Source organism: Macaca mulatta, chromosome 17, assembly GCF_049350105.2.
Source record: "Macaca mulatta isolate MMU2019108-1 chromosome 17, T2T-MMU8v2.0, whole genome shotgun sequence".
Lineage (NCBI taxonomy): Eukaryota > Metazoa > Chordata > Mammalia > Primates > Cercopithecidae > Macaca > Macaca mulatta.
The window spans coordinates 20,564,090-20,589,739 of NC_133422.1; the positions used below are offsets into that span (position 1 = coordinate 20,564,090).

The 25,650-nt window shown below is 40.7% G+C and overlaps 1 long non-coding RNA gene across 2 annotated transcripts in view; it reads left to right on the forward strand.

Annotated features, from left to right (window-relative positions):
• Positions 1-25,650, forward strand: part of LOC114673428 (uncharacterized) — a 176,548-nt gene that overhangs the window by 17,353 nt on the left and 133,545 nt on the right. For both annotated transcript variants that reach the window (XR_013408038.1, XR_013408037.1), the window contains exon 2: positions 13,068-13,208. This is a non-coding gene — a long non-coding RNA (uncharacterized LOC114673428). The remainder of the gene's footprint in view (positions 1-13,067; positions 13,209-25,650) is intronic.

Below are 25,650 nucleotides of genomic sequence, written 5' to 3' on the forward strand. Positions count from 1 at the left end.
AGAGCAATTGTTAACTGATAACCATCTATCATACTGCTGTAAGGAAGGGTGGTGAGTAGCCACTGCAGTAAAATGTCTGCTTCTATAGGCTGCCTGTTTGGTGATGAGAGCCTACCTAGCAGTGTTGCAATCTTGTTGTCTGAGGTATTACCCAGAGTTCTTTGTCTCATGACCAATAAAATTAAGGAGCATGGACACCAAGGGTGAGGTTGGAGTGAAAGTTTAAAAAACCAAAGAAGAAAGCTCTCCACAATGGAGAATGGGGCCTGAGAGGGTTGCCAGCTATAAGACTGAGTCCCAGGTTTTTATGGACTGGAAAGGGGAGGAATGTACTGACTGGTCTGTAGACTCTCTTGGAGAACCAATTGGAGGTAGAGGTGAAGGTGTGGCCCAGGACCAATTAGGCTGAAGTGATGTTCACCCTATGTAAATGAAGACTTGGCCTGTGGCCAATCACAGAAAGGTAGGCATATGTAAATAGGTGAAAAGTCAGAGCAAAAAAGGAGTAGAATTTGTTCATCTTGATTCACAGTGTAGATGTTTCCATTCAAGGATGTGGGGCCTGTAGTGATTTTCAGGCTATTCTTTGAAGGAGTTTTACCAAGGAACCACCTTGTCCGCCTGACCAGTTTCTTCTTTCCTCCTCTCTCAGCAGCAGAAGCAAAATAAAACAGCTTGAGGAGGAATTACCATTAGGAAAGATATATTTTTTAAAAGACCTCTATAGTGAAAAGTCAAGGACTCTGTAGTCAAATTGGTTAAACCTGATATTTGGGCTATGTATGTATGCATGTGTATTGTTTTAAGGTTTCTGCCCTCGCTCTGTAAAACAACTCAGTTGACTGATTTCTCAGTGTTTGTCCATTTACTTCTGTCTGTCCCTCCTTCTTGCCATCCTTGATGCCACACGAGTAGATCCCAAAAGGATTCCTAACAATGTGGGATCACTTAAGGAAAACAGAAAAGGCATCAAAGACTTCTTTTTGGGGTTGAACCTGTTTTTTCTTATAGAACCCCAAGAATTATAAGCAGACAGATTCAGCTATAAAATCCTGTTCTCTTTTGTATTGCATTACTTGATCTCTTTGGATTTTGAGGATAGAAGAAATTACTTTGTAAGTTTGAGGATTTGATCTTGCCACGTGTAATGACTGGTGAGTCACAGGTGAGAGTTACAGTGTTAGAGGTAGCTGAGAGACAGTTCCTTATAGTAACTGGTTATTACTAGAGGGGCCTACTCATTTCTTTGCGCATTTGAGGAAAGCAAGGTTTAGGCCCTAAAAACTGCTTGCTTTCTTTGTTCTATTCATTAAAAGGGCTCCAACTTCAAGTCAGTAATCTAATTAAGAAACAAGCTAAGTTGAAAAGACACTTTCCCTCAAAATATTGTCTTCAGATATTGGTGTTTAAGTCTAAGTTCTGGGTCTTTGATACGTACATTTTCTACCTTGTTTCACCTGAGTCATGTCTTTAAGAATGGTTGATAGTCTAAAAGTGGGAAAGAAACTGTTTGAAAATTGGTGAGTGAAAAATATTATAAATATATAAGATCTGCTTCTGTGTATCTTTATGTCTATATGTATATGTCACTTGTATGAGCTATTACACTATCAAAATATATGAAAGAGCTTTAATCAACTGGCTTATAGAAAAGTAAGTGCTTAAATAAAATACTTTGTCAGAAAAATAAAAGCTAGCTCATGTTGGGACTCAGAAACAAATACCCAAAATATGGTGCATTGCCATGCTGAACTGAAGAAGCTTTGATCAAGGCCTCTCTGACCTCCCCACCACCCACTGTCTCTCTCAAAGGAGCTGAAGTTGCTTTATCTACCTAAAGTCCAGACCCAGCAGAGAAAAATGTTTTTTCTTTACATGGACGTAAAGCATGATGGTAAAAAAATTTTTTTTTCTTCCCTCCCTGTAAGACCAAGAATGTAACCACACCCAAACAGATCTTTTCACTGTCAAAGAGAACTATTTACAAGTAAGTCATTCTCCCTAGTAATCCTCTCAACAGCATTTCTTTTCTCTTTCCTTCCATAACTTGTTTTTGCCAGGATGGTATATAAGCTTGTAAAACTCACTGGGGAGTTGGGCCTTCATTCTGAAGGATCCTGTGTATACATGTTAAATAAATTTATATGCCTTTTCTCCCATTCATCTACCTCATGTCAGTGATTTTTCAGTGAGCCTGCAAGGGGCCGAATGATGTTAGCCACTAGACTCAAATGATTTTTAGTTCACATGACTTTAGTAATCATTGATAAATAAAACTAGTTTTGTTACCATTTGACCAGGTTCTTGCCCACTGCCCAGATAGAGCCAAACACTGAGACAGCAGGTGTGGTAGTAGAGAAAGACTTTAATTATCACAAGGGAACTGAGGAAGGAGAATGGGAGATTTCTCAAAGCTGCCTCCCTGAGAATTCAGAGGCTAGAATTTTAAGGATAATTTGGTGGGAAGGGGCTTAAGGGATGGGTGTTGATAATTGGTCTGGCATGAAACCATAGGGGTGTCGGAGGTGCCTTCATGTGCTCAATCAGTTATTGGGTCATGGTGAAGTCACAATACAAGTCAAGTCAGTTCCTTAGTTACCCTCATGGGCCACAGGTACAGTTGGCATCAGTTGGTCCAGACTGTTAGAGGCAAAGTCTGAAAAATATCTCAAAGACCAGTCTTAGGTTTCACAGTAATGTTAGTGACTGCTGGTTACTATGGAAAGCAAGCTGGGAAACAATGGTAGGTTATTATTTAACCATGGCTATAGCTTAGTAGAAAAGTTTGCATGAGGTGAAATCCCTGGTGGTCAAAGCTGCTCAGCCTTCTCCCTTGGTCAGTCCAACTTCTGGAAGCCATAGGGAAGATCATATTCTTTGAAGAAAAAACTTCATTAATCTTGTGGGCAGCCTGCCTGGGGGCTAAGACAAGGAGGTAATACATTATTAGTGTCTACTGAAATGACTATGTGCAAGCAATCATGCCTGGAGGAGGAAAAGATCTGAGAGAAAGATAAATATCTTAACAAAATTCAACCCCCTACCATAATTTTAATCTTGTGGCCTTTTAAAATTTCATAACAGTGGTTTCAATTTCAAAATTCTCCTCAGTAATTTAAAATCTTAAAGTCATGTTATGTTAAATTAAGTAATCCTAGGTTTTTTACTGAAATTAGGGTTACTAAGAGTTAGAACAGTTGTTAATATATGTAATTAAGAACTACTGTTAGCTGGATATGGTGGCTCATGCCTGTAGTTCCAGCTACTCAAGAGGCTGAGGTGGAAGGATTGCTTAAGTCTGGGAGATTGAGGTTGCATTGAGCCATGATTGCATCACTGCACTCCAGTCTGGGTGACAGAGTGAGACCCTGTCTTAAAAATATAAAAAATAAAAAAAATAAAAAAAATAAAACTACTAGATACAAGAAAAATAACTCTATATACAGAGTGTATAAAGAAATGTGTGGTTTTGGTCAGGAAGTTCATTTTAAAACGACATGACTATATGATTTTGGTAAAGGAGAACTAATTTCGTCTAATTTAGAGGTTAAATGTTTCAAAATGAAGGAAATAAATTATGTAGATAAAAGTTAATGCATAAAAAGGAAAAGGATAAACAGGTGAGGAATGAGGAAAATTTGATTCCCAGATGCCCATGTGATCACCCACAGCATAGAGCTGCTGCGCTGCATTCAGTTACTAAATGTAAAAGTTACCAGTGGAATTTAGAGATGAATTCAACTCCTAGAGAGTTGGGCCAATGGAACTGCAAACTAAGGAAACGCAAACTAATAAGCAAAATGTGAAATATTAAGTCCCTTGGTTATTATAAACCAAAAAGTGTCTGAGAAAGACATCAATCAATTTAGAACTTTATTTTGCAAATGTTGAGGACACACAAGGGAAAAAAAAGACACAAGTCACAGTAGGATCTGTGGCCTGTGCTTTTTCCAAAGAGAGTCTTGAGCACTTCAATATTTAAAGGAAAAATAGCAAGCAGCAGAGGAAGGAGGGGAAAAGGGGGGAAGGGTGAACAAGGAGGTGAGTAGTTTATGTCCTGTTACAAAAAAACCAGATTCTCATTTAATTTATGCAAATAACTGCATTGCCACAAATTAAGAATATTCACAGATAGCTTCCAAATTTTTTTAGAAATCAGGGAGAGAAGGCCAGTCGCGGTGGCTCAAGCCTGTAATCCCAGCACTTTGGGAGGCCGAGACGGGCGGATCACGAGGTCAGGAGATCGAGACCATCCTGGCTAACACGGTGAAACCCCGTCTCTACAAAAAAATACAAAAAATTAGCCGGGCGCGGTGGTGGGCGCCTGTAGTCCCAGCTACTCGGGAGGCTGAGGCAGGAGAATGGCGTAAACCCGGGAGGCGGAGCTTGCAGTGAGCTGAGATCCGGCCACTGCACTCCAGCCTGGGCGACAGAGCAAGACTCCGTCTCAAAAAAAAAAAAATAAAGAAATCAGGGAGAGAGAAATACGCTTAAAATTTTGCTTATAAGAATATACTTTACTCAATTGTTAAAAGCTGTAAATAGCTCAAAAGAAAAAAGTTTTCTTGATTCTGATTTAAAAAAAAAGAATCAGCAATGTTTCAAACAAAAAAATCACTGAAAAATTATTTCAGCCTTCCATTGGTTCAGTCCATGCAGTTAACCCCTGTCCTGCTTGATATTGAGCCAGCAATCCTCATGAATACATTAGTTCTTTAATGAGAGTCCTGGAAGTTTTTTTATTCTTTAGTACCATGACATAGTTTCCAAGGTTATCTGAAACCTGCATTTAAGAGCACCCATCAGTCCTTTCCATGAATTCCCTTAAAGAAGCAAGTTTTATGATCTTTTTTTTTTTTCTGAGGCAGAGTCTTGCTGTGTCACCCAGGCTGGAGTGCAGTGGCATGATCTTGACTTGGATCCACTTGGATCACTTGAGGCCAGGAGTTAGAGACCAGCCTGACAAACATGGCGAAACCCTGTCTCTACTGAAAATACAAAAATTAGTCAGGCACAGTGGTGAACACCTGTAGTCCCAGACACTTGGGAGGCTGAGGCACCAGAACTGGACTCAGGTGGCAGAAGTTGCCATGAGTCAAGATCATGCCACTGCACTCCAGCCTGGGTGACACAGCAAGACTCTGCCTCAGAAAAAAAAAAAAGATCATAAAACTTGCTTCTTTAAGGGAATTCATGGAAAGGACTGATGGGTGCTCTTAAATGCAGGTTTCAGGATCATAGGCATGAGTCACTGCACCAGACCAAGAAGCAAATTTTAGGTTTTTGCTTTGTAGAAACCACTTTTTGAGAAGAATCAAGGTAAAACAAATAATTGTGGATGACAAAAGTCTTAGAACAGCCATAGTTAAAGATACAACTGACCAAGATATTTGGTTAGTTCTGTGGTATAAAACAATTTCACATAATGATCGTTATTATTATTGATAATATGTACTAAAGCATATCAGAATTATAGGAATCTCATACACTTTTGGAACATATGCTAATAACACATTAATATAAACATAACCCAAAGAAAATTAAACACCAATTTATATTTGACAATGGTTCTTGTATGATTGAACATGTCAAATAAGCCAGATATGCCTCTTTTGGACTGCAGGGGACCTACTATCTAAAAAGATAATGAGGTTTAATGACTGGATTTAGAATTTGATTTTGGAAAGTTTGTCAAATATCAAAGGTTTAAAACACATGATGTCAGGGCCGGGCGCAGTGGCTCATACCTGTAATCCCAGCACTTTGGGATTTCGAGGCGGGTGGATCACAAGGTCAGGAGTTTGAGACCAGCCTGGCCAATATGGTGAAACCCCATCTCTACTAAAAATACAAAAAAATTAGCCAGGCATGGTGGCACATGCCTGTAATCCCAGCTACTTGGGAGGCTGAGGCAGGAGAATCCCTTGAATCCGGGAGGTGGAGGTTGCAGTGAGCCGAGATTGCGCCACTGCACTCCAGCCTGGGTGACAGAGCGAGACTCTGTCTAAAAAAAAAAAAACAAAAAAAACCGCATGATGTCACAAACCCGATGACAGGTTACTGTAAAATAAGTCATTCATGTAGCCAAAATGATAATTCAAAGATTTTTAAAAAGCAAAAACCTTTACTCTTTGATAGAGAGGAGACTCAGTTTCTCAAACAATAAGACCTAGTAAAGTCAGCATGAGGCCAACTGAATCCTAGCTCTCCTCTCTCCCCCCCTTTTTTTTTTTGCAGTTTATTCAAAAGGCAAACAAAAGTATTTTACTATATCATTTTATTTTTGTTTTTTATTTTTTGAGATTCAATTTCGCTCTTGTTGCCCAAGCTGGAGTGCAATGGCACGATCTTGATTCACTGCAACCTCCGCCTCCCGGGTTCAAATGATTCTGCTGCCTCAGCTTCCCGAGTTGCTGGTATTACAGGCGTGTGCCACCACGCCCGGCTAATTTTGTAGTAGAGACGGAGTTTATGTTGGTCAGGTTGGTCTCCAACTCCTGACCTCAGGTGATCCGCCCACCTCAGCCTCCTAAAGTGCTGGGATTACAGGTGTAAGCCACCACACCCAGCCCACTGTATCTTAATATTACATGAAAATCTTACTCAAAAGAGAAAACCAAATTTTGCCTTTGCGTACGCTATTATTAATGCAAAAGCTACTTTTAATAAAAGCTTATAAACAAATTCATCCTTAGAACTTCTAGACAAAAATTATGTTCCCTTAAAAAATCCACATTCCCATGCCTTCTTATAACCATATTTTTAACCAAAACACATTCTACTTTTAAAATACGCTTTGTGTGTATCTAGTAGTTTTAATTAAATACATTAATTATAATGTTACCTCTTAGTAACTCTTATTTTTGGTGAAAAACGTAGGAGGTTCATAAGTTTATAGATAAGTAGAAGCAAAGTTTTATGTCTTTAAGCATTTAGCACAGTATTTAACCTGCCTAACTAGTTTAGATCAAAAGTCTAAATTAAATTCTGGAGATGTTTTTATTTTATCAATAATTTAAAAACTAGTTTTATTTACCAAATATTGCTAAAGTTACATGAACTAAAAAGCATTTGAGTTAAAGTTTCTACTTTTCTGATGAAAAATTTTATTTAAGCACTTACTTTTTTCTTTAGGCCAATTAATTAGAGCTCTTTTATATTTTTTGGTAGTGAAACATTACATACACATGACTTGTATAAACACATTGACATACAGACATATAGACAGGAGCAGATCTTATAGATTTATATGATTGTTCATTTGTCAGTTTTCAAAATACCTCTCCCCCGCTTTAGACTATCAATTCTTTTGATAAGCTATTTCATTGCCCTGAGCAATTGCCAGCTAGACAGCTCAAAATTTGCATTTCTAAACAGACAACTCTTAGGCAAAGCAAAGTAGACACTTTGCATTTTAAAAGCACAGAGCTAACACATTAGGCCTAAATATTGTACCATCATTTGCTCAAGCCAAGGGAAAAGCAATGGTGTACGTAAATTTTAGTTAAGATGGCCAGGAAAAGTACTTTAAACAAAGGTATGACTTATGAATTTAAAGCAATGGGAAGAGTTTCTAATGTACATAGGGAGATAACCATTACAAATACAAATTTCCTTGAAGAGGTAAATTTATTTTATGAAAGAGTTTTCAGATAGTCAGCTACATGCCTGAAAGTTGTATTTTGGCTTTTTAAACTTGACTTGTTTCTTAATTAGATTACTGGCTTTAGGGTAGAGCCCTTTAATGAATATGAGAAGGAAAATATGCAGTTTTTATGGCCTGATATTTAAATACGTGCAAAGCAAGCATAGCTGGAAGGCAGAACAGATCCTCCAAAACCAAGGATTCCATTTTTACACTCTATCTGTGGTTCCCAAAGAGACGGGAACACCATGGGACGAGATAGTTCAATGCTTTTACAGCGCTCCTCACTGCTAGGATATTCTGTTCTCCCAAGGATGGTAGGCGACTCAATGCCAGTCAGTGACTCTTTGATCATCTCATCCCCCACAGGAGTCTTACCTCTCAGTCAGGAGTGGAGATGTTTCCATAGCTTCTACGTGCCCCGAAGCTCACTTTTCTCATATACATGCACAAGGAAATGAGTAAAACAATGTGGTCATGACTACTCACTGTAAGCCTCTGCCATCAGCCATTTCTAAAAGTGTATTTCTTATTTACCTATTGTATACACCAAAGTTACTTTCTCAAAAGTAATTTTAGGTACCCCCAAAAGTAAAACAAAATCAGGTGACAAAATACAAAAGAGAACAGAGTTTTATTAGATATGAGTGAATTGGTCTGCTTACAACTCCTGGGAGACATGAAGAAAAACAGATTTCTTTCAAACACAGAAGAAGTCTTTGGTGCCTTTTCTGTTTTCACCAGTGGATCCCAGGCTGTCAGAAATTCCTTTTCTTCTTCTTTTTTTTTAGGTGCTTCATGTGGCATTGAGCATGGCAAGAGAAAGGAGGGACAGGCAGAAGTAAACAGAGAAACAATGTAGCTGACTGAAAAGTTTTTACAAAGAGAGAACAGAGGCTTAAAACTAGTGTGTGTGTGTGTGTGTGTGTACATATATACCCTAGATATCAGTTTTAGTTAAGTCTACTTTTGACTATTGAGCTCTTTTAAAAAAAAACAAACAACTTTTAAACTCTTTTACCACCAGATTTTTGCCATAACAAACAGCTGGTATTTGAAAAATCATAAAAATATCAAACCAGAAAGGACTCATTCTCTGGCTGGAAAACAAACCCGAGTCACCAAGGTGAAAAGGGAAGAACCTTAGCTACTGAACTGCAGCATGGGGTGGTGTCCGTTGTTTTTCTTAGAGGGAATCTAGAGCAATTTTGAGCTTTTAAAGATTTTAAACTTTTTTTTTATGTTAGATTTTGCTCAAGCAAGTTCTCAAGACTAGCTATGACACTATTATGTGTCCTTTTTAAAATTTAATTTTCCCATCAATTCTTTAGAGTAAGAGATCTCTAAAACCTTTTTTATGTTTCTTTTGGCATTGACAATTAGGATTTTCAGTGGTGTACTTTATTCTGATAGCAACTCAGTGCAAAAATCTCTCTGTGTAAAGCCCAGGTCATACTTTTCGAGGTTTAGAATAAGATTTTATATTCCTGGAGAGGGCAGAAAGGAGGCAGTCCCCATGATCCCTAAAAATTCACTCTTAGAAATAGATTTAAGATAACAAAAGATGACAAAAACCCCATAGGGATGAGATCTTTTAAGAAAAAACTTCCCTAAGAAGTTGACACATTTGAAACAAAAAGTGTACTGCTTAAAATATTAGTTGTCTTGGATTCCCAGTCTTTGCAGACTAGCTTCCTGATGTGAACCTGAAAATTCCTGCCCTCCAGTTAGTGGAGACTAAGAGAATATGCCCACTTGGTGAGAAAGTCAAGCTCTCAAGGACATAAAACAAAATGACAAGGAAACCTCACCCAGGTTTTATTTCAGGGGCCTACAGCAAAGTTTGTCTTAACAGATACTGGTATAGTCTGAACTGCAGAACTGACCAGTCTGCAGGGCCAGCTTGAACAGTGAGCATATAGGGGTTCTAGGCCCATGTTCTATCCTATGGTACCCCTCTTTATGACAGACTGACACAGAAAGACAAAGACAAAACAGCACCAAAAAAGGCTATTTCTTTCCAAAAATTTGGGAGATCAGGGATCTCTGGAGGAAGAAGCTCCCAGACCTCAGCAAATCATCCAGTCAGTCAGAGTAATAAAGAGCTTTTAGTCAGCTGGTAGGAGAGCTGCTGCAGGCCAAAGGGCAACAGTCAACTCAGAATCCCTTCATGTTTGCCAAAATGTAAACCCAAAAGTGTCTGAGACAAGTCTCAGTCAATTCAGAGGTTTATTTTGCCAAGGTTGAGGATGCACCTGGGAAAAAGAGGCACAATCACAGTAGGATCTTTTGCCTGTGCATTTTCCAAAGAGGGTTTTGAGGTCTTCAATATTTAAAGGGGAAAGAGCAAGCAGCAGGGGAATGAGGGAAAAAGAGACAGGAGGGTGAACAATGAGGTAAATAGTGACATTCTTATGAGGCTTTGATTAATGCTTACTGAATCCACATTCTATATGTGAAAGGAGCCAGTAGAGGAACTGTTATTTATACGTTCATCTCATGCTCAGTAAATATGCATTTTACATAAACCTAGAATATGGGAAGAAGTCACATTTACATTTGTCTTGGGGTGGGCAGAGGCATGCTTTGTAGTCTTATCTTTGTCCTGTGCCCATGAAGATAAGCTGTTAATTTACATTGTCAGGGTGAGATTCAACAGAACTCTATGTTTTGGGGTTAATTTATTGAAGGGATATTTATTCTGAGAGATTTGGGGGTCCACAAGGAATTTCCTTGTAAGAAATTTGTGAGGGAGGCCACCTGGAGAGATATGTGGCCTTCTATCATTGTAGCTTTCTATTTAGGAAAAGGAAGGCCATTTTTTACATGAATCGGTTCACAAGCTTTATGTTTACCTTTGGCATTGTGATTTGGGGGACTTAAGATTTTCTTTTCCTTTTAGTTATTGTTATCTATAAAAGCTAAAATGAAAGTGAAAGAGAGTGCCTGGTTGGGCCTTGAGCCTAGACCAACCTCAGATATGGGTCTGTCTGAGCTCAGGTTCTTAGCCTCAAATGTACCCACAAGGGAGAAAAAGTAAGCCAGCACAACAGAAAGTACCTTTAATGTTTGTGGCTAGTAAGTGTGGCAGAAGGGCAAAAGCAGGTAACAGTTGAAACCATAGGGTATAGTATGAAGGAATCATTCCATTTCCTACAACAGTATCAGCAGCTCCCTGAGGAACTTTTCCAAAATTGGATTGTGAGAGTAACTACTTTGGAAGCAGTGGCTTTGGTTTGAAATGCTGCACAGTGGAAAACATGTTTGGGTGATCCAAGACCCACAGGTCACTATAGAACAATTGCAGATTCATACATATGATCCAGACACATAGGAGGTTATTCCTGAGAGAAGAACTGGGCTGGTGGACTGGATAAAAGCCACTGTAAGATCCTTTTACTCTGAAAAGGGGGTCTGTTCAACTCACCCTATAAATGCCAAGTTGGGTACTTCAGATGAAGCATGTACAAGCCATGTGTAATTGGCTTTATGAGGACCGGGATATTCACCTACTGAATATGCCTGTTACCCAGGTTATGGTAAATGCTTTGGGTAAGGGGACCCCCTCTACATGGGTACCACATGTAATGACATCACTCCTGAAAAGTGGAACAAGAGTCCTAGAAGCCTTATCAAATTTGTTGTCTCAGCTTTCTTTGATGGGTCTTACAGATATTAATTTTAAAAGCTAGGTTAATTAACAAGAATGTGGTGAAGGTTAGAGGAGAGAGTCAAAGGACTCATCCCAGAAGGGTGTAAATTTTTAAATGTTTACTAAGAAATAGGATGAATAGGCCAGGTACGATGACTCACGCCTGTAATCCCAGCACTTTGGGAGGGTGAGGCAGGTGGATCACAAGGTCAGGAGTTAGAGACCAGCCTGGCCAACATGGCGAAACCCTGTCTCTACAAAAATACAAAAATTAGCCAGATGTGGTAACAGGCACCTGTAATCCCAGCTACTCAGGAGGCTGAGGCAGGAGAATCGCTTGAACCTGGGAGGTGGAAGATGCAGCGAGCCAAGATCACGTCATTGCACTCCTGGGCGACAAGAGCAAGACTCCATCTCAAAAAAAACAAAAAACAAAAAACAAAGCACTGATAAGGGTGAAACTAAAAGGAAAAAGAAAGGGGAGAGTCATGGGACTCATCCCAGCAGGGTAAACATGTTTAAATATTTATTAAAAATGGGATAAATACAACAGAAATTGATGGGGTTAAAACAAAGGTCTTAATACAACACTATCAAAGGTTGGGTAGACCAGAGGGAACCCCGACTGTCTACAAACATTATAGGGCCCAAAACAGTTTTCTGTATTTGCCCTAAATTTGTGAAATTTAAGAAAAAATGAGAAGGTAAAGATTATAATGAGAAAGCTGACTAAAAATTGTCTGGGGCAATGTTGAGGCAGTTAATCAAAATAAAGATTGACCAATGAGCCCAAGTCCCTTGGCTCAACTCACTGCTGGGAACTCAAATCCTTTTTCACAAGAAAGGGTAAAATGGTCTAGGGATGGAGAAAAAGGTTCCTGGAACTACAACATAAAATGTAAGGGTCGATAGGATTTTAAGAATTAAAATGTTTGAACAGGCTTTATGTAAAGTAGCTGTGTCTCCTTTACCTAAATGTTTTCTGGGAATGGACATTGTATATGACTGGAGGATGTTTACCTTTCCTGGTACTGTGAAGCAGAAAGCATGTAAATCTTCTCTTTGGACACTATTAATTGGACATGCTCAGAGGGAACCCGTAAGACTGACCAAGCCCACGAAGTGTAGAATAGAAGCTGAAGTGCTGGTAGGGAACAAATTATCCACCGGATAGCTCCTTGTAGAATGTTTATTGGGGCTTATGGCAAAAGTCTATGAGCACCTTCACTAGAGAATTTTTGTTTGGGGGCATTTGCTGCCTTGTAATTGGATGTTAACTAAAGCTACTTCTATAATTCAAGGACATAAAATGGCCTTAACACCTGAAGTGATAATGTCTGAATGTCAGAGAAACACTCTAATGAGGATAGCAGCACCCAAAAGAGTCCCACTAATAAAATGGGAATGGTTTGTGCAGGATTTATGCTATCTGAAGAATGCAAGGAGGAGATATGAGCAGGGAGCCTCTTTTTCCCTAGGACTGACTCTGAAACTGTGTGGGGAGCTGCTGGATTCTACACTGTATAATAAACAGCTCTCACCTGACTGGCAAAGAGCTGCTTGGTGTGTGGATGGCAGTTCCAAGGTGAGAAAGGAAAATATCCTGTTTGGAAGGTTGCTACTCTAATTGTAAAGTACACTATTGTGAACAAAATTTACCTGTCTCTCTACCTGATATCTGCAAAACTGGAAACTATTCATATATTCTTATGATATGGGAATATAGTTATTTGCATAAGTTTGGTAAGAATCTGTTTTCTTTTGTAACAGGACACAATTGGAGACACAGGTTCTTTTATCAAGGCCTTGACTGGAGTGGCATGTTTTCGGATATGACCACATTGCTTTGAGGAAATGAGGTTGATGTTGTAGAGCTGATAAAGCCCCCACACAAAGGCCAGCCTACCTCTGGTAAGTAAAAAATGTCACTTTCTGGCAGGCCCAGGAACTCACGTTATTTTTGGGCCTCAAGAAGAGAGGAATACACCTATTCATATAGGTATGACAGGCACAATCGGATACTGAATCCTTGACTTGGTTAGCCTCAGGGCTTATAGAAGTCTAATCTGAGACTCCTTATGAAAAGTGTCCCAGTGAAGCCAGCTTAAAAGGAGACAATATGGCCAATCCCTATTCTCCCTGCACTTTATGCAAATAGTCAGGTCAAGTTAATGAGACTAAATTTATTTCACAAGTAAATTGGTCCTACTTTGACTTATCCTTAGTAGAAATGGGAAAACTGTTGAGAAAAACTATGTTTCAGAAGAAAACTATAGTATGCTCATTATTAGATTGTAGCCTTAATCATTGTTTTTGAGTTTTATTATTTGCCTACAATTCAAACTGAATCCTGAATTATTTCCTCGCTACAAATTTCTAAAGAAAAACTGAGATTTAATTGTCTTCATGCCCTTTTTGATTGTAATCCTTGTGTGCATTGTATTTCTACTATTCAAATTATTAATGTTATATATCTCTCATTTTTCTTCTTCCAAGAAAACTAAAGTCACGGTATTTCACAATGACTAGAGATGACAAAACAAAGCCTGTGAATCTCCCTAATTTGGAATGCTACTGGGTCTGATCTGTTTTCCCTTGCCAACCCATTGCTGCTAAAGTTGCACAATATCAAGCACTTTCCCTAAAAGCTCAGAAGAGGAGGGTGTGTGAGATTAAGAGAGGTGGAGTGTGGGGGCTAAAGCAACTCCATCTTGGATATTGATCTGTCATATTGAGTTCTGACTAAGCCCATTTCCAAAAAGGCCTCTAAGGTTTTTTTGTTTGTTTGTTTTGCTTACTGTTGCTTGTGTAGGATCGTGTACTTACCTTACGTCCTGCCCTTGAATAATTGTCCTACACATCCCTTCTGTATCACGTATACCCTTTCCCCATGGTATATAAGCCCTGGTTCTGGGTGTAATGGCATGGGGATCCACCAACCTGTCTCCACACTACCTGAGACACAGACGTGGTTTCTATTCATAAGTCACTATTAAATGTTTCTGCCAGGTGCAGTGGCTCACGCCTGTAATCCCAGCACTTTGGGAGGAAAAGCAGGATGATCACTTGAGGCCAGGAGTTCAAGAACAGCCTGAGCAACATAGTGAGACACCCTCCTCCCTTTACAAAACATAAAAAAGTTAGCTGGGCATGGAGACACATGCCTCTAGTCCTAGCTACAGAGGCTGAGGCATGAAGATTGCTTGAGCCAGGAGTTCAAGTGGCTGTGATCATGCCACTGTACTCCAGCCTGGGACCCTGTCTGGAGGGAAAGAGAGAAAGAAAGAAAAGAGAGGAAGGAAGAAGGGGAGGAAGGAAGGAAGGAGGAGGGAGGAAGGGAGGAAGGGAAAGAGAGAGAGAAAGAGAAAAGAAGAGAAGAGGCCGAGCATGGTGGCTCACGCCTGTAATCCCAGCACTTTGGGAGTCCGAGGTGGGCGGATCACAAGGTCAGGATTGAGACCATCCTGGCCAACATGGTGAAACCCCGTCTCTACGAAAAATACAAAAATTAGCTGGACATGGTGGCACACGCCTGCAATCCCAGCTACTCGGGAGGCTGAGGCAGGAGAATTGCTTGAACTAGGGAGTTGGAGGTTGCAGTGAGCTGAGATCATGCCACTCACTGCACTCCACCTTGGCGACAGAGTGAGACTCTGTCTCAAAAAACAAGAAAGAAAGAGAGAGAGAGAGAAAGAAAGAAAGAGAAGGAGAAGGAAAAGAAGAAAAGAAGAAGAGGAGGAGGCAGGGAGGAGGGAGGGAGGGAAAGAGGGAGGGAGGGAGAGAGGGAGGGAGGAGGCAGGGAGGGAAGGAGGGAAGGAAGGAAGGAAGGAAGGAAGGAAGGAAGGAAGGAAGGAAAGAAGGAAAGAAGGAAAGAAGGAAAGAAGGAAAGAAGGAAAGAAGGAAAGAAGGAAAGAAGGAAGGAAGGAAAGAAGGAAGGAAGGAAAGTTTCTTCCTGAGAAACTGGGTATGTAAGCCTCTTTGGGCTCTTAACTTCCTTGGAATTTTAGTGGTTGGTTTGCATAGGCTTGCTCACTGTGGAACATTGAGGTGAATTTCACATAATGTAAAATTAACAGTTTTGAAGTGAACATTTTAGTTGCCTTTGAGGTTAATCCTTGTTGTAGAATGTATCAGTACTTCCTTCCTTTTTATGGCTGAATAATATTCTATTGAATAAATATGCCACATTTTGTCTTTTTTCACTCATCAATTGATGGACACTTGGGATGTTTCCACCTCCTTTTGGCTATTGCAAATAGGGCTGCTAGAACATTCATTCGTGTACAAGTATTTGTTAAAACACCTGTTGCCAAATCTTTGGGATAGATACTTAGAAGTGAAATTGCTGGGTGATATGGTAATTCTATATATAATTTACTGAGGAACTAACAAATTGTTTTCCTTAGAGGCTGAACCATTTTACATTCCTACCAGGAATGTACAAAGGTTTGAATTTTTCAACATCTTCACCAACACTTGCTATTTCCCCATCTCATCCTTTTTAATAGCCATAGTTACAGAATTATACTCATTTCTAGTGGATGTGAAGCTGTATTTCATTGTGGTTTTGATTTGCATTTCCCCAATGACTGATGATCTTGAGCATCTTTTCATGTACTTGTTGTCCATTTGTTTATCATTTTTGGAAAAATGTCTAAGTCCTTTGCCCATTTTTTAAATTGGGTTGTTTGTCTTTTTGTTGTTGAGTTGTAAGAGTTCTTTACATATTCTGGATGTTAAACTCTTACGAGATATATAATTTGCAAGTATGTTCTTCCATTCTGTTGTTGTCTTTTCACTTTCTTGAGAATATCCTTTGACAAACAAAAGTTTTTAATTTTGAGAAAGTCCAATTTATTTTTTTCTTTTGTTGCTTGTGTTTTTGATGTCATATCTAAGACTCCATGGCCAAATTCAAAGTTTTGAAGATTTATCCCTAACTCTTCTGAGAGTTTATAGTTTTAGTTCTTGTATTTAGGTCATTGGCCAATCATTGCAACTTAACTTTTGTATATGGTATGAGATGGGGGTCTAATTCCATTCTTTTGCATGTGCATATCCAGTTGTCCTGTACCTTTTATTGAAGAGACTATTCTTTCTACCAGTTTACCAGTTTTGTCCTTAGTTTACTCTTCTTTTTCCCTGTTCTTTAAGGAATAGGGTTAGGTTATTGATTTGTGATATTTCTTCTTTTTTAATGTAGGCAGTTACAACTATAATTCCGCTTTGAGCACTGCTTTTGCTGCATCCTGTAAGTTTTGGTAGGTTGTATTTTGCCTTTAATTTTTTGTTTTTTTTTTTGAGATGGAGTCTTGCTCTGTTGCCCAGGCTGGAGTGCAGTGGCGTGATCTTGGCTCACTGCAAGTCCTCTATTTACTTATTCATCTGCTATTAAATGTTCTATCTATTATTTGTTTCTCTTTTTTTTTGTTTTGTTCTATTATTGAAAGTGGGTTATTAAATCTCCAATGATTATTGTAGAATTAGTTCTCCTTTATTTCTATTAATGCTTTCTTAACATATTATGGGGCTCTGCTGTTTGGTGAATATATTTTTATAATTGTTAGATCTTGGTAATGAATTGACCCTTTTATCAATATATTATAATATCCCTCATTTTAAAGTCTATTTGGACTGATATTAGCATAGCCACCCCGGTTCTCCTTTTGTTACTGTTTGCATGGAATATCTTTTTCCATTGTTTTACTTTCAATATATTTGTCTCTTTGTTTTTTTTTTTTTTTTTTTTTTTTTTTTTTTTTGAGACAGAGTCTCGCTCTGCCGCCCAGGCTGGAGTGCAGTGGCGTGATCTTGGCTCACTGCAAGCTCCGCCTCCCGGGTTCACGCCATTCTCCTGCCTCAGCCTCCCGAGTAGCTGGGACTACAGGCGCCCGCCACCTCGCCCGGCTAGTTTTTTTGTATTTTTTAGTAGAGACGGGGTTTCACTGTGTCAGCCAGGATGGTCTCGATCTCCTGACCTCGTGATCCGCCCGTCTCGGCCTCCCAAAGTGCTGGGATTACAGGCTTGAGCCACCGCGCCCGGCCATATTTGTCTCTTTGAACTCAAAATGAGTCTTTTGTAGATACCACATAAGTGGATCATGTTTTTTTTAAATCCATTCTGCCAATCTCTGTCTTTTAATGGTGAGTTTAATTTTTTAACATTTAAAGTGATGACTGATAAGAAAGCAATTACTTCTATCATTTGCTATTGTTTTCTACAAGTTTCATATACTTTTTGTTCCCCAAATACTGTCTTTTGTGTTTGATTGTGTCTGTCGTGTTTTTTAAAGTGTACCATTCTGATTCCTTCCTCAGTTTTTCTGTATATATTTTAATTATCTTTTTGTGGGTACTCTGGTGATTACAAACAACACCCTAAATATATAAAAATACAGTTTGAATTGATATCAACTAAGTTTTAGTAGCATACACAAAATCTATTCCTATACAGCTTTGTTATTGTCACAAATTGCATCTTTTATACATTGTGTGCCCATTAGCATACTTTATAATTATTGTTTTCTACATTTGTCTCTCAAACAACATAGGAAACAATAGGGTACAGACTGGGCTCACAACTGCAATCCCAGTAATTTGGGAGGCCAAAGCAGGAGGATCTCTTGAGGCCAGGAGTTCAAGTCCAGCCTGGGCAACATAGCAAGACCCCCATTCTACCAAAAAAAAAAATTAGCAGGATGTGGTGGTGTGTGCCTGTAGTCCCAGCTACTTTGGAGGCTGAGGTCAGAGGATCACTTGAACTGCAGTGGGGTTTGAGGCTGCAGTGAGCTGTGATTGTGCTACTGCACTCCAGCCTGGCTGACAGATTAAGAACCTGTCTCAAAAAGAAGAAATTAAAAAATAAAGATATAGGAGGCCAGGCTCAGTGGCTCACACCTGTAATCCCAGCACTTTGAGAGGCCGAGGCGGGTGGATCATGAGATCAGGAGTTTGAGACCAGCCTGGCCAACATGGTGAAACTCCATTTCTACTAAAAATACAAAATGATCTGGGTGTGGTGGCACGTGCCTATAATCCCAGCTACTTGGGAGGCTGAGGCACGAGAATCGGTTGAACCCAGGAGGCAGAGGTTGCAGTGAGCTGAGATCGCACCACTGCACTATAGCCTGGTAACAGAACCAGACTCTCTCTCTCTCTCTCTCTCTGTATATATGAAACAAAATGAAGACTTATACTAAAAATACAATAATACTGACCTATGTAGCTACCTATATTGGAGTTCTTGATTTTCTCATATATTTTCGTGTTAGTGCTTAGCATTCTTTCATTTCAGCCTAGAGGACTCCCTGTAACATTTTGTATAGGGCAAGTCTACTAGGAACAAACTCCGTTTTATTTGTCTGGGAATGTCTTAATTTCTCCTTACTTTTTGAAGGAAAGTTTTTGAGAAATGAAATCTTTGGGTGACAGGATTTTTTTCTTTCAGTACTTAGCTTATTCTCATGTTTTCTGGCCTATATGGTTTTTAATGGCAAACTGGCTATTAATTATATTGAAAAACCCCTTGTATGTGATGAGTTCCTTCTCTCTTGCTACTTTCAAGATTCACTTTGTCTTTGATTTTCAACAGTTTGTGTCTCATTGTGAGACTTTTTGAGTTTGTCCTATTTGAAGTTTATTAAACTTCGTGGATGCATACATTCATGTATTTCATCAACATTGGGGAGTTTCTGGTAATTATTTCTTCAAATATCCTCTCTCTCCTTTTCTATGTCTTCTCCTTCTGAAACCCCCATAAAGAGGATGTTGATAGGCTTTAAAGTATCCATGAGATCTCTTTGACTCAGTTAATTTTTTCTTCATTCTTTTTGCTTTCTGATCCTTAGAATGGGTCACTTCAATAGTGCTATCTTTGGTTTGCTGAGTCTTTTCTTCTTACTTCTCAAATCTGCCACTGAAACTATGTAGTGTTAGTTTAATTTCAGTTATTGTACTTTTTTTTTTTTTTTTTTGAGACAGAGTCTCACTCTGACACCCAGGCTAGAGTGCTTTGGAGTGCAGTGGCACGTCTCAGCTCACTGCAACTTCTGCCTCCCAGTTCAAGCTATTCTCCTGCCTCAGCCTCCTGAGTAGCTGGGACCACCACACCCAGATAATTTTTTTTTTTTAGATGGAGTCTTGCTCTGTCATACAGGCTGGAGTGTAGTGACACGATCTCAGCTCACTGAAACCTCCACCTTCCAGGTTCAAACAATTCTTCTGCCTCAGCCTCCCGAGTAGCTAGGACTACAGGTGTGTGCCACCACGCCCAGCTAATTTTTGTGTTTTTAGTAGAGACGGGGTTTCACCATATTGGCCAGGCTGTTTTCAAACTCCTGACCTCATGATCTGCCCGCCTCCACCTCCCAAAGTGCTGGGATTACAGGCATAAGCCACTGCACCTGGCCTGTATTTTTAGTAGAGATGGGGTCTTTCAAGGCCAGGCTGATCTTGAACTCCTGACCTCAGGTTCATCTGCCCACCTCAGCCTCCAAAAGTGCTGGAATTACAGGCATGAGCCACCATGCCCAGCCTCAGTTATTGTCCTTTTCAGCTCCAGAATTTTTATTTGGTTCCATTTAAAACATTTCTGTATCTTTATTAATATTCTCACTTTGTTAATATATCATTTTCCCAGTCTCCTTTAAACTTTTGTCTATGGTTTCCTTTAACTCTTTAAGACAACTGATTTAAAGTCCTCAGGGATGGTTTATGTCAATATTCTACACATAAGTGGACCATACTTTCTTGTTTCTTGTATGTCTTGTAATTTTTTGTTGAAAATTGGACATTTTGAATAGTATAATGTAAGTAACTCTGGAAATCAGAATTTTCACCTTCCCCATGATTTGTTGTTAATTGTTGAAACCTGCAGTCATCTTCTTGTTTAGTGATTTTTCCAAACTGTTAGAAATAGAGCACGGAGTTGTAAGGAAAATGAGCACGCAAAGGATTTCTCAGCAAAGCAAATTTACTTCTGCACAAAGGGGTGCCTCTGTATGGCCAGTCCCCACGAGAGTACACAGAACAAAGGAGAGTAAGTTTGTATTCCTGATGCAAATCCTGCCCCCTATGCCCTTTCCCCATTGGCTGGGGTTGGACTGCACAGTTTAAGCTAGACCTGCTTGGCTAAACATTTAAACTTTTTCTTATATAAGTGGGCACGTAAGAGAGAGAGGGGAGAGAGGGAAGGGGTCGTCTGCGGTGAGCTAGAGAGTCAGTCTTTTCCCAAGTAAGGAAAGGAATGTGAGCTGGTATTGATAACGCCACTGGTGCGGTGGCCTGCCTTGGCATGTAGTAACAGCAGAAAGAAGGAAAGAAGAAGAGACGGGGAGGGGTACTGGGAATTAAAGAGTAAAGGATTAATCGGGCCGTTTCAAGAGAAACTGCCATATTTCACAACTTTCCTCTTCTGTTTTTTTTTTTTTTTTGAGACAGAGTCTCGCTCTGTCACCCAGGCTGGAGTGCAGTGGCCGGATCTCAGCTCACTGCAAGCTCCGCCTCCCGGGTTTATGCCATTCTCCTGCCTCAGCCTCCCCAGCAGCTGCGACTACAGGCGCCCGCCACCTCGCCCAGCTAGTTTTTTGTATTTTTAGTAGAGGCAGGGTTTCACTGTGTTAGCCAGGATGGTCTCGATCTCCTGACCTCGTGATCCGCCCGTCTCGGCCTCCCAAAGTGCTGGGATTACAGGTTTGAGCCACTGCGCCTGGCCCCTCTTCTTTTTTTTAATAACTTTTTCTTTTTAAACCTTTTTAGCATATTCTGACTGTGCTATTTGGCTTGATTTTTTTAGAAGAAAAAGTCCACTTGAATAGGGTCGGGGAGAGTTGAGAAAAGCTTTGGTGAGAGTTATCTCAGTAAGTTTTTGTACTACCCCTCGAGCACAGGGTATAAGGCAGCATCCAACAAGGATTAGTATACCTGTGACAATTGCAAGAGGGGTGAGTATTGAAGTTATTAACCTTTTCTATCCACCGAACCACTTTTCTATAAGGCCTGGAAAGGGATCGTTTATCCCTGAGTTTTTAGCTAATTTATTTGATAGAAAGGTAAGGCCTTGTAAAGCCTTTGTAATCGTTTCATTGGGGGCCATGTTATTAGGAATAAAGATGCAACATTGGGTTCCAGTCATGACACAAAGTCTACCTTTTTCTGCTAGCATCATGTCTAACGCTAGTCTGTTCTCCCAGGCCATTTGACTGGTGGGCCCTAATTGTTCAGCTGTTCCTTTAATGGCATCTTTGGTATAGTTAACAAAACGTTGTTGGATATAGTAAATGTAGTTTATTTAATTTACATTTTTATTGATAGTTACCCATTACAACACTGCAGATTCAAACCCTGCAGCTGTTTGGTTTCAGGCTTTAAATTTATTTGGCACTCCTCGTGGAACACTGATGGCATCTGTATAGACCTGAGGATCAAAGAACTCATAAGGAGCCTCTCCTGGCTTGTGGTGTTTTGCTTTTACTATCCTGGGTTGGTGGAATGCCCCGGTGAAAGGGACGGCCAATTGGACTAGAGCATAAGTTCCGCCCCAGTTACTTGGTAGAGTGTCCAGTGGAAGTCCGCCTCCACACCACCATGTATCTGCTCGGGATGGCTAAGGGCAGACTGATGGGTAAGCTCTTGGAAGGGCTAAGCTCTTTGCATCCCTTTAAGTTTCTGAGAAATGTCAAGTTTTCCCCCTATTGTGAGAGACATGAGGTAAACCTGGCATTGAGAGGCAGAGGCTGAATGGCCCTCGGGGGCTGACCCACAGGGTGTTGAACTTCAGGGAACAGCAGAGAGAGAGAGCTTGGCACGATTTATCATCCAAGGCTGTGGGATTCTGGAAAAGAGCCACTATACAGCTCATGCCCAGTTGACAGAGAGACCATCCAAGTGGCAAGGGGACAGTCTGGACCTCTGGCCTACCGTGCACACAGGCATAATAGTCACTTTTGTTCAAGGTGCGGACAGAATATTTAATCCATTTTAGCCAGGCATTTGCATCTTGGTATCTTGTCTCAATTGCTAAGGTTTGTTTTAAGTCATTTACTTTTACAGCTGACACCTTAGTCCTGTCATTAGGTATACGAATAACAGATGTTTGGTTTAAAGCTGAAATTATTGGGCATGGGGAAGGAGGAGTAGGAGTAATATGTATTTCAAAAATACCTATAGGATCTTTCCCATTGACATTGGCCCCTATTCTATAGAGGCGACTGAGGGCAGGCCGAGGGTCGGTGGAGGTAGGGATAGTAATAGAAATAAGGATAGGGTTGCATTGGTGGGTTTGGCACTCAGGGAGAGTAGTTCCTTTGGTAAAGTGGAGGAGGGGCTTTAGATCGATGCACAACCCCGTCGTAGAGATCCAACGTTGGTATTGGGTGGACCAAATACTATAGTCCAATTACTACAATTACTACAAGGTTTCCAGGCTGTGGGAGTAAAGGAATGGCATTTTGGTTGTAGATGATCACAATGGTGAGAACTAGGAGTAACAGTGGAAACTAAAGGGCCAGGGCAGAGATACTTGTCTGAAGAAGCTAGTTGCCTTTGGTCCTTTAAATCCCCACAAGTTATAACAAGATGAGCATTAAAAACAATGGTTTGGGGTGAGTCAGACTTCGTTTTTTTTGTTTTTGTTTGTTTGTTGTTTGTTTGTTTTTTGAGACGAAGTCCTGCTCTTGTTGCCCAGGCTGGAGTGCACTGGTGCGATCTTGGCTCACTGCAACCTGCATCTCCCGGGTTCAAGCAATTCTCTTGCCTCAGCCTCCCAAGTAGCTGGGATTACAGGTGCCTGCCACCACGCCCGGCTAATTTTTGTATTTTCAGTAGAGATGGGGTTTCACCATGTTGGCCAGGCTGGTCTAGAACTCCTGACCTCAGGTGATCCACCCTCCTAGGCCTCCTAAAGTGCTGAGATTACAGGCATGAGCCACTGCGCCCGGCCAGACTTAGTGATATTAATAATGAAGTAGCTATCAATGGAGTAAGGAAAAAGGGAGAGACAATATAATACGTATAGAAGAAGTAAGTACTTTTTAGCTTTAATTTGGTAGGGCTTGACCCTGGAACAATGGCCCATGATTCCAAAGGTGGTGGTGGTGCTCCTTTGACTCGAGTGTGGTGGGTCCACCCTCTTTCTGCTGTTCAGACTGCCATTTCAGTAGTTAGGAGCACTAGATAAGGTCCTTCGTAAGTTGCCTTGAGTAATTTTTTCCACTCTTTGATGAGGATGTATCTCCAAGTTGATGTTGGTGTACTGGGAACTTTAGGGGCAGTGCCTGTGCTAGGAGACCTTTGGTTTTAAGATAAGAAAAAGTGAAGATAGACCAAGTATATAGTTTTTGAGGAACTGATCTGTAGTTTCAAATGTAGGGACATCGGTAGTAGAATGTAAATAAGGCAGCCTGTATAGCATCTCATAAGGGGATAAACCAACATCCTTTTGAGGGGAGATTTTGAATCTTAACAAGGCAATGAGGAATTATTTAGTCCCTGGTAACTGGGTTTCTAGGACTAGTTTGGTCCTCATCTCCTGCCCCTGCAGCCATCGCAATAGGACAGTGGGACCCGTCTCCCCCTGGGTGGGGTGACCAAAGACCCCCTCCCGAAGGAGAATGGTAATCCCTGACAGGCCATCAGAATTTGTTAGAAATAGAGCTCGGAGTTGTAAGGAAAATGAGCACTCGAAGGATTTCTCAGCAAAGCAAATTTACTTCTACTGAGATGGGTGCCTCCTGTATGGCCAGTCACCACGGCAGCACACAGAACAATGAAGGATGAAAGTTTTTATTCCAAATGCAAATCCTGCCCCTGTGCCCTTTTCCCATCAGTGGGGGTCAGACCACACAATTTAAGCTAAACCCAATTGGCTAAACATTTAATTTTTTTTTTTTTTTTGAGGTGGAGTCTCACTCTGTTGCCCACGCTGGAGTGCAGTGGCATGATCTCAGCTCACTGCAAGCTGCGCCTCCTGGGTTCATGCCATTCTCCTGCCTCAGCCTCCCCAGTAGCTGGGACTACAGGCACCCACCACCACACCTGGCTAACTTTTTGCATTTTTTTTTTTAGTAGAGACGGGGTTTCACTGTGGTAGCCAGGATGGTCTCGATCTCCTGACCTCGTGATCCGCCTGCGTTGGCCTCCCAAAGTGCTGGGATTACAGGCGTGAGCCACCGTGCCCAGCCTAAACTCTTTCTTAGATAAGGTGGGCACGTAAGGGAGAGGGGGGAGACGGGGAAGGGGTTGTCTCTGGCAAGCTAGAGAGTCAGTCTTTTCTTTCTTTTTTTTTTTTTGAGATGGAGTTCTGCTCTGTCGCCCAAACTGGAGTGTAGTGGCATGATCTCTGCTGACTGCAACCTCCGACTCCTAGGTTCAAGCAGTTATCTTGCCTCAGCCTCCCGAGTAACTAGGATTACAGGCGCCCACCACCACACCTGGCTAATTTGAGAGTCAGTCTTTTCCCAAAAGAGGAAAGGAATATAAGCTGGTGCTAATAATGCTACTGATGCTGTGGCATGCCTGGGCAAAAATAGCATAAAAAGGAAAGAAGAAGAGAGAGGGAGGGGTACTGGGAATTAAAGAGTAAAGGATTAATCAGGCTATTTAAAAAAAAAACTTCGCCATATCTCACACAAACTATTTTAGGAAAGACTGTATTCTTTATAATGTGTGCTCACTGAAGGCTGTATTTCATCATCTCAGCTGTTAACCAAGTGGCCTGGCAGAGATTTCCTTAAATGCCTGGAACCAAAGAAAAGAAAAAAAAGTCTCTTGCAGGTTGCCTCTAAGTGTGAGAGTACTCCTTCAACACTATGCGAAGTTGTCCCTCAACTCTGCCTTAGCCTTTACCTCCTGCTTGCACGGAGCCTAAAGATCAGCCAAGAGTGCAAGCCTAAAGTTGTCTCTGATGTTTTCTGAGCAAGCAACTGGTCCTAGGCATGTGTGTTAAATTCCACTTTCACTGGTACATGCAGTAGTGTTTCAAAGCTCTTATTACCTTAAGAATCTTTCTTCATAGCCTACTGTTTACCAATCTTTGAATATTCCCAGATTTTTCCCCATTTGCTCTCTTTTGCCCCAGGAGAATATAGGAGACATTTATAGTGAAATGCCTTTTTCACATGCCTCCTGGAAAGGTGCTACAGCCCAATGGGGGTAAAACAAAGGTCAGCCTTTATACTGATTGCTCAAGGAGCTGTCAGGCAGGTCAGATTGCATACCACCATTTTTGAAGAACAAGGTCCATATTGGCCTCCTAGAATCAGCAAGGTGCACCAGGATTTCAGATTGCCACTCCCATACCCACTGCCAAGCTGAGAATGGAAATAGTAGGTGGGTAAACAAGAATACAAACAACATT